A 7,910-nucleotide genomic window follows, 5' to 3' on the forward strand; every position below is an offset into this window, starting at 1 on the left:
TCCTTTGTCAAAAAAAACATAAAAAAAGTACTTTGATGTCAATAAAGTCACAGATATTTCATAAAGAATAGAATCATCGTTTCATTTCGATTTTCTTTGTTGTAATACTGCAACCAAGATGTTAAGAGTAGAAGAATAAAGTTTGGATTATACAAGTTTCTTCGGTTTTAAGTCTTTTTCTAAACACTGGAAAGAATCTAGTACTAAACTATCTTGACTAGAGCTAGACTAGTCTTGAAGAGGTCAGTAAAAGAGTACTTCCCTACATAGTATAAAACAAAGTCGCTTTCTCTGTCCCTTTGTATGATTAAATCTTTAAAACTACGCAACAGATTTTGATGCGGTTTTTTTAATAGATAGAGTGATTCAAGAGGAAGATTTATATGTATAATACATGCATAATATATCACCATTGCACCCATGCGAAGCTGGATAGCGTCGCTAGTAAAATATAAGCAGTTTATTTTTTTATGTTTATTTAAAGTAACGCTACGCGAACTTACACGAACTGTTCCGCCTGAATCTGAACGTTTGTTTTGCAAAGCATAGCTACAAAGGTAAGAGAAACTTCTGGCATGCCTCCGTTACACGCTTATAACCTAGTTAAATAGCTGTTCAACCACATTAAATGGATAACAAAATGTACTTATACGGGATATAAAGCTAAATAAAAGTTAAATAAACTATTGACTAAATATACCAAACGCAAGCATAGCATCGTCAAACAAACCTATAATAATATAACAGCACTCTGGTGCTGTAGCTTCTATGACATAACAGCTTATTTACCCGAGAGCACGCCAGTCTCCTCCCTCGTTAGAATACCTCATTTACATAAAACAGGTGTCACATTGCATCGCCCTTAACTACTTACCTAATTCGACACTCTCGCAGCACCAAACGATATTTAATTTCCACGCCTGGAAGCTCTAACTTCTTATATTCCGGGGTTACAAAAGTTAGTTATCTCGTCCTCACATTGCAAAAATATGTAGTTTAGTAACAGACACCTAAATACGAAACTTTTCTGCCCCATTCTGAGCATTTTCGCAAAAGGGTGTACATAACTGCGCGAATTTCGCTATGTCCCGTTTTAATAAATCTCTATTTACAATTCCGCGCTCGGCGAGTGGAAAGGCTTAAGCCAAGACATTTTTCTTCATTCGCAAGTGTGTGCTAACAAACTCGGTGTCGCGGCGACGACGCGGTTGGGGACGTTTACCCTTCTCAATCTCGGAGAATTCGGTTACAATCATAATGCTACGCGGCGCGCGGAGACGGCCGATGGCGGACAAAAACTTTTATTTTAATCTCCTTTTATTAAATCACTTCGAGGAAAAGTTAAGTGCAGAAACAATTTGTAATAATACCCGTATATTATTACAACATTATTGCGTCACACTTAATCGTGTCACGAGTTTGTTGTATGAGTATTACAATTTACATTAAGGATGACTACAAAAAGCAATATTGTCTCCGCTGAAAACTTCATGGCGTAACAGTAAATGTTGCGAATAAATAATGTTCGTCAACGTGCGCACAATGAACATAATAACATTAAAGAATTGCTTTATAAAATATTCTCTGGCCCGCAACTCGCAACCGTTCATTTGAATGTCAGATATTTTAAACGTTGACCACGTAGCCTGTTTCTATATAACGAAGATGACTTTATAACTTACTTAGGCGCCGTGTTATCTGAATACTAATGAACAATCTCTTTGACGAAGAACAATAACCTCCAATGCAGTAATTTTCTTAAATTTTTAGAAATAATTATTTTACGTTTTATTTTTGTAAGAATAACGAATAGATGGATACTCCATTAAGACAGTTCTTAACATTATTGATGTGGGACGTTCTATGATCGCATTACACGAGAAAAGAGCTTTAAAATAATAGAATGTAACAAGCTCGGTAAATCTCATCGCCTTAACGTAAGAACTGTGAAATTGGACTTTCAGTGGGACACTCGGGCACACCGCAGGTAATTATAGCTAGCATTCTAGGCACTCCCGAATATGAGGTGGGTAATTACATATGGTCGTAAACGGCATAGGTATTATCGCCAAGTCGTAACTCCTCAAGTAAATGCTCCCAATGCGTTTTATATATCTGAGAGCACTACTCGTATTCAGAAGTGAACCCCACTTCCATACGTTGTCCGCCGGGGTCACTCGTAAATTTCAATGTACTATTCTGGCTAGCGTACTTTAAGTGAAATATCTACTCCATTTGGGGATCCAAACACCCAAACTACTTGATGAATTCCAATATTCGTACGTGACTCACAATACAAAGCACAGGTGGTTTACAACCAGTATCTCTAATCTCGATGGCCGCTCGTCATTATTTATTAATTTCGATACTTATGGTACAGAAAGAGGCATTTTATAGGCAATTGTAATAAAACCAACCACCTTACTGAAATCAGTCAAAAACAAAAAGGTAAAGTCAAACAGTTTATTCCTAAAGCGAGTACAGAATTGCCTCTTAAAGAGATCGAATGCACAATGGAAATGTTTACACAACAGATACCGAATCAGCACCATTTATTCGGAGCTCAGCTACTCAATGGCAAGAAAAACGGGTTACATAGGTATTTATTACCGATCCCGCTACTAAAATAGAACTAAAAAACCTTTATAGCAAATGCTCCGTTTCAGATTTCCCGGCCGCTCTGAAACATAGGGCCTAATAAATATTCCCCCTGTCGGATCTCCCTTCGCTGTGAGACGGGCCTCGCCTAAGATGAGGAAAACCGCCGAGATTTGTACCATAAACCCTCCTGTCACCGGAAAACAACGTACGTGCGATATCATTGCCGCGCGTGGAAATATTCCCTACAATCAGCGCGCGCTTAGCGGCTGTGATTACGATGTTAATGGATTTTGTTAATAGGCGGATAGACAAGATGAAGCCAATTTTGTTGTACATGAATAATTTATAGTGTATTGTTCGCCACACAGTAGGTCTGTTTGCTTTAGTTCCTTGTCACTATTTTACAGCTCTGTGCTCTTTAACGGGACCATTTGAAGTGTTTAACGGTTGATGAAGCATGACTGTTGCTTTCCAGCTACTAATTTCACCCGTTTCGTAATTAGGAAATTAAACTTGATCATGCAGCAAATGAGTTGATGTTCTTGGGCACACTGTTGTGCATGTGGATCCGTACACAAAATATGTAAGAAGGACTTATAAACATTTGATAACACAGGAATGACTTTGCATGTTATAATTGTATGTTTGTTGCCATCAGTCAATCTGTTGGCATCACACGTTCCTCTCAGAAGTGAGGTTGCCCTCTTCATATTATCGATGACAGTTGGCGTCGACCAACTCTCCTCATTGCGTATTCACCCAGCTGCGATAGTTCTATGTAAATTTTAATAACATTAAAGTACATTATTTAAATTTATGTAAACGTTAAAGTGAGTTATTTCATTTTCTGCCAATGTCACCTCATCAGATCCACGTTTTACAATAAATCATCGAGATTATCCATTGTTTGTTGTACCGTAACGAGGCTGCCATGATGTGGCCAAAATAACATGACCTACAAACCTAGAGAACCATAACATAGCCTATCATCGCATAACATTAACATAAAGCGAAGCTAGTTAATTCCCTAAGGGACAAGTATGGACGTACCGATACCTGATACATCAACTTTGCAATAAAGTTATTAGTCTTGCCAGACTGTTTCAGGCATTGTACTTAGTATTTCTATATCAAATCAAAAATATTGAGATTGCATCAAAGCAGGACCTTGGCCTCAGTAGAAAGTAGTGTGTATTATGGCACCTTGTTTCAAAATCCACCTAACTATCCGACTATCACGACTTTCTATTTTACCCGGAGACGAAAATAGTTCTAATAAGCAAAAGAAAAAATATCAACCATATTTTGTCATACATGTAACCATGTAACAATATACCCACACACATGATCAAGAAACACGGCGCGGAAATTGTGTCAGTGACGTCACTTGAGACAACGCGTAACAAAATATTTGCACATGAACATCTTTGATAGAAATAAACCAACGAATGACGATCAAGGACATATTAACTTATGAACATAATTATACAAATAGAGGCCTTATTAGTTACCTCTTGGGCTATTCTCCAAAGTTAGTCGTGCGGTTGATACCAACAAACCTCATGAAAAGTTCATTCATCCATGATATTCAAATGTAAAGCGAATCGACTACTGACCCCAACCCTTTGGGAAACCATCAAATACGATCATACGCGCTGGGATCAGTAGAGCTGTCCTATGAGAGGTATCGTTTGGAGATAAATCGGTGCACATCTGTCCAAGAATGATTTATAACAAGCTGACTATGTGCTTTGTTTTCCTCCAATTTTCTGTTTCAATTTTTGGATTCGTTCGTGCCGGAATGGAGGTAACAATTGCGTTTTAATCGAAAATATCTATGAATTAATTTGATGTTTTTTAAAATGATTCTAAATCTCTATAATAATCAATTACTGCCGGCTGGACCGATATGGTTAATTATGGTCTTGAATTATTTGTGGAAGTCCAGGGAAGGTTTAAAAGGTGAGAACAAAATGTGTAAGGCGGTACGAAGTTTGCCGAGTCAGCTAGTCACATATAATTATGTACCTTGAACGTATTGTACCTACTTTAATTTATGTACTAAGAACTTAGGTTACATTCCCAAAATTAATAGCATTATAATAATCTCTTGGGTGAAAATATCTTTAAAGTCCTAGTTTAAGTCCTACCAAACTATAAGACATACATTATACCCATACTTTTGAAACCAATTACGGAACAATGAGAAATCGTTAAAGCCTGTTAATTGTGGATATTTGACGTGAACGATGTTTGTTAAACAATTACTTACACGTGTGAGTCAACATCACAGTTCACTGGCGGCAGCATTACAAATGCGAGCCACGTCTGATACATCAGTATTGTCAGGACAATTAAGAAATTGTCATCTGAATATCTAATTAATCGTTGACGAACTTCCATCGAGCACGAAGTCAGCCGAATCGGAACAATATAAGAAACGAGCCGAACTAATTGGGTCACGGACCAGACTCTGTCGAACATGGGACCCCATTAATTGAACCACTTCTTCCTTTACATTATCACAGCCGACACGGCGGTCCTCAAAATAATTACTTGTCATTTTATTCCGGGACCTTGATTCGAGTTTGTAATTTTTGATGGGATTGTTTGTACTGACTGGGCTCAATCAGTGTGGTCTGAATCTATCCGCTCATCAGCCTGCCTCGGCTTCAATCCGATTGCAGTTAAAGCCCTACTTTCCTGTAGAAAGGCACCTGTTTGATTTAGTCGAGTTTTTTGCTTGTTTTTTTTTCTAATCACTTCCCTACTCCTATTTTTCTCTTTTGTTTGTATCTTTTCGACCCCAATTCTTCATCCACCCACACGGTAAAGTTCTTATCATTTCCAGTGATTTAATTCATTTCACAAATGTCTAATACCTGCCTAATTACAACTATTATGATCATTAGCACATAGTTCAACATTTATTTTTAGAATATAACGCACCTGTTGTCTGCGTAGGCGTATGCAGAGGTGTATAAGATACACCCACGTTATACTTCATAACTATTATAAACTTTGATAGGAGGTAAGTTTCTATGGTATCTAGACACACGGCAGTGTGTCCGCCAAGTTTGAGCAAAAAAACCGACACACCGGCCGTGGGTTATATTACACGAACCATTTCGGGCCAAGTTCGACCCACCTATAACTCAAAATCTATTTTATCTACGCATATGAAATTTCTAGTATCTGTTGAGATCTACTTACTTATCTAAAATACAAAATTTCATTAATGTACCTATTGTAGGTCTTGAGATATTGACGTCAGAAAATCGCTATTTTTACTATACACTCACTGACTGACTCATGCCCGAATATCCAATCGTCTCTCAAATATTTAATGGATGCTCAAATCATTGAGCACGCCGTTAAATTCTAGTTTGGTATGCTCAAACGTCAGTTAACTATTTAAGATCTACTTAAAGTTAAGCATTGCTCAAACCCCAGTTAAATGAAAAAACGGAATACTGAAACGATTATTAAAGTTGAGCATGTCTCAAACTTATGTCAAAGTCCACTCAAATGTAAGGGTGGTCTGACCTCCTCCTAAACGCTTTGACAGCTTGTCATCCTATCATCTAGCTTTGAAAAATTATAAATTACGTGTGAATTCCTGTTTAAAATGTTTCTATCGTGGTTTTCTTATATTTCGGACGATGAAAGTTGTCCACCATGACACTATGAAGTGAAATTGAAATGCATTCAAACAATATAATGATGTGGAATTTCGTGCACGCTTTTATGTTTCCAAAAGACGATTTTGTTGTGCTATGCTCGGAGTCTTTTTGAAGGTAACGAGATGATCCGGCAGAGAACCAAAGCTATTGATGTAGCCCAAAGGATTAGCGGTGGGTCGGTTACTTTTGTCGAAGAACTGATGACCGTTGTTCTGGAGTGGAGACCGCGTTCAGGCAAACGTTGTGTATGGCGCCATCCAGCTAGGTGGATTGACGATATCCGCAAGGTGGCTGGTAGTGATGGAGAGATGAAGATCGAGCACAATAGCGTGCCATTGTTCAATACCGTACTGGCATAGTGATGATGATGATGATCAAGGCAAGACGAGCTTATTTAAGATGCTTTCTTTCCTATACTGAGGTGGAGGAGACCCAAATTGCTCAACCCAGCCTGGATAGCAATCAAAATCTGGTAGATACAACTGGTTATGGCAATAAATACACATATTCAATCATATTAAAATAGTTTTATTATTATAACTATAACACTATAGGCGGCGATGGGATGGGAGTGTCTTGTATCGTTGGTCACCGTGCTCCCTATACTATAATTATATCTGTAAATATAGCAAAAAGCACATTATTTTGCAATAAATCAGATTACAGTTATACCTACAAGTATTAAGTTTGTTTGATTGCATAATTACTTCTTGATCAGCTCTAAAAGGATATCATTTTCAGCGATCGTATAATTGGACCCACGCTTCTTTTATTCTTCCATAACAAAAATCGAATTATAGTAATGAACAATTTTAAGCAGGAGACAATTTCGCGCATCCAATGCGCGCATCGTGTCATTCAATTATGTCAAAGTCAATTGACTTTTACGTTTCACCACACGATAATTTATTAATTTATGTTTTAACTTAATATTATAATTGGGTGTAGGTACTTAAAAATATAATTTTTATTATGATATATATTAGTAAAATATGTACATGAATGTAATAAAATTTATTACGGCCAAATTATTTCAATTTTAGTACATCAATTATTATCGAATTAGTTTTTGATCAAATCACGCTGCGTGAAACGAATATATAATTTATTCTGTAATCGAGAACATGCTTATTGTACAGAATGTTGCCATAAAGCAAACATTTAACGGCTGCTCAGCTAACTACAACTTAATTTGAATTAACTGGCGTTTCAGTATTCCAGTTATATTTGAGCAATGCTTATCTAACTTTAACTAACGGCTATATTTGACTGACGTTCGAGTATTCGGGCATCACTCACTCACTCACTCACTCACTCATCAAAAACCTAGACCACTTCCAATGGTCGTATTGACTTGAAATTTGGCATGGAGGTAGGTCTTTGGGTCAAGGTAAAGGAAAAAATCTGAAAATGGCCAAGTGTGAGTCGGTTTTAAAAATAATGAAGGTGTAAATTCATACCCCTAAGGAACTAAAACAAAAAAATTATCTATATCTTCCAATGGTCGTACCGACCTAAAATTCGTTACGAAGTTTTGTATTTAGTCAAAGTAAAGTAAAATAAGAAAAAATAAAAATAAAACTTAACAAAAATAAATGAAATCCCACCCAAAACATAAATGTGAAA

General features: G+C 36.9%; 1 long non-coding RNA gene across 1 annotated transcript; it reads right to left on the bottom strand.

Annotated features, from left to right (window-relative positions):
- Positions 1–6,791: 6,791 nt before the first annotated feature.
- Positions 6,792–7,519, bottom strand: LOC126912669 (uncharacterized). The gene is made up of 2 exons (XR_007707329.1): positions 6,992–7,519; positions 6,792–6,901 (listed from the first exon to the last, which is right to left on the bottom strand). It is a non-coding gene; the product is annotated as an uncharacterized LOC126912669 (long non-coding RNA).
- Positions 7,520–7,910: the final 391 nt, after the last annotated feature.

This window comes from Spodoptera frugiperda, chromosome 28 (genome assembly GCF_023101765.2).
Source record: "Spodoptera frugiperda isolate SF20-4 chromosome 28, AGI-APGP_CSIRO_Sfru_2.0, whole genome shotgun sequence".
Taxonomy (NCBI): domain Eukaryota; kingdom Metazoa; phylum Arthropoda; class Insecta; order Lepidoptera; family Noctuidae; genus Spodoptera; species Spodoptera frugiperda.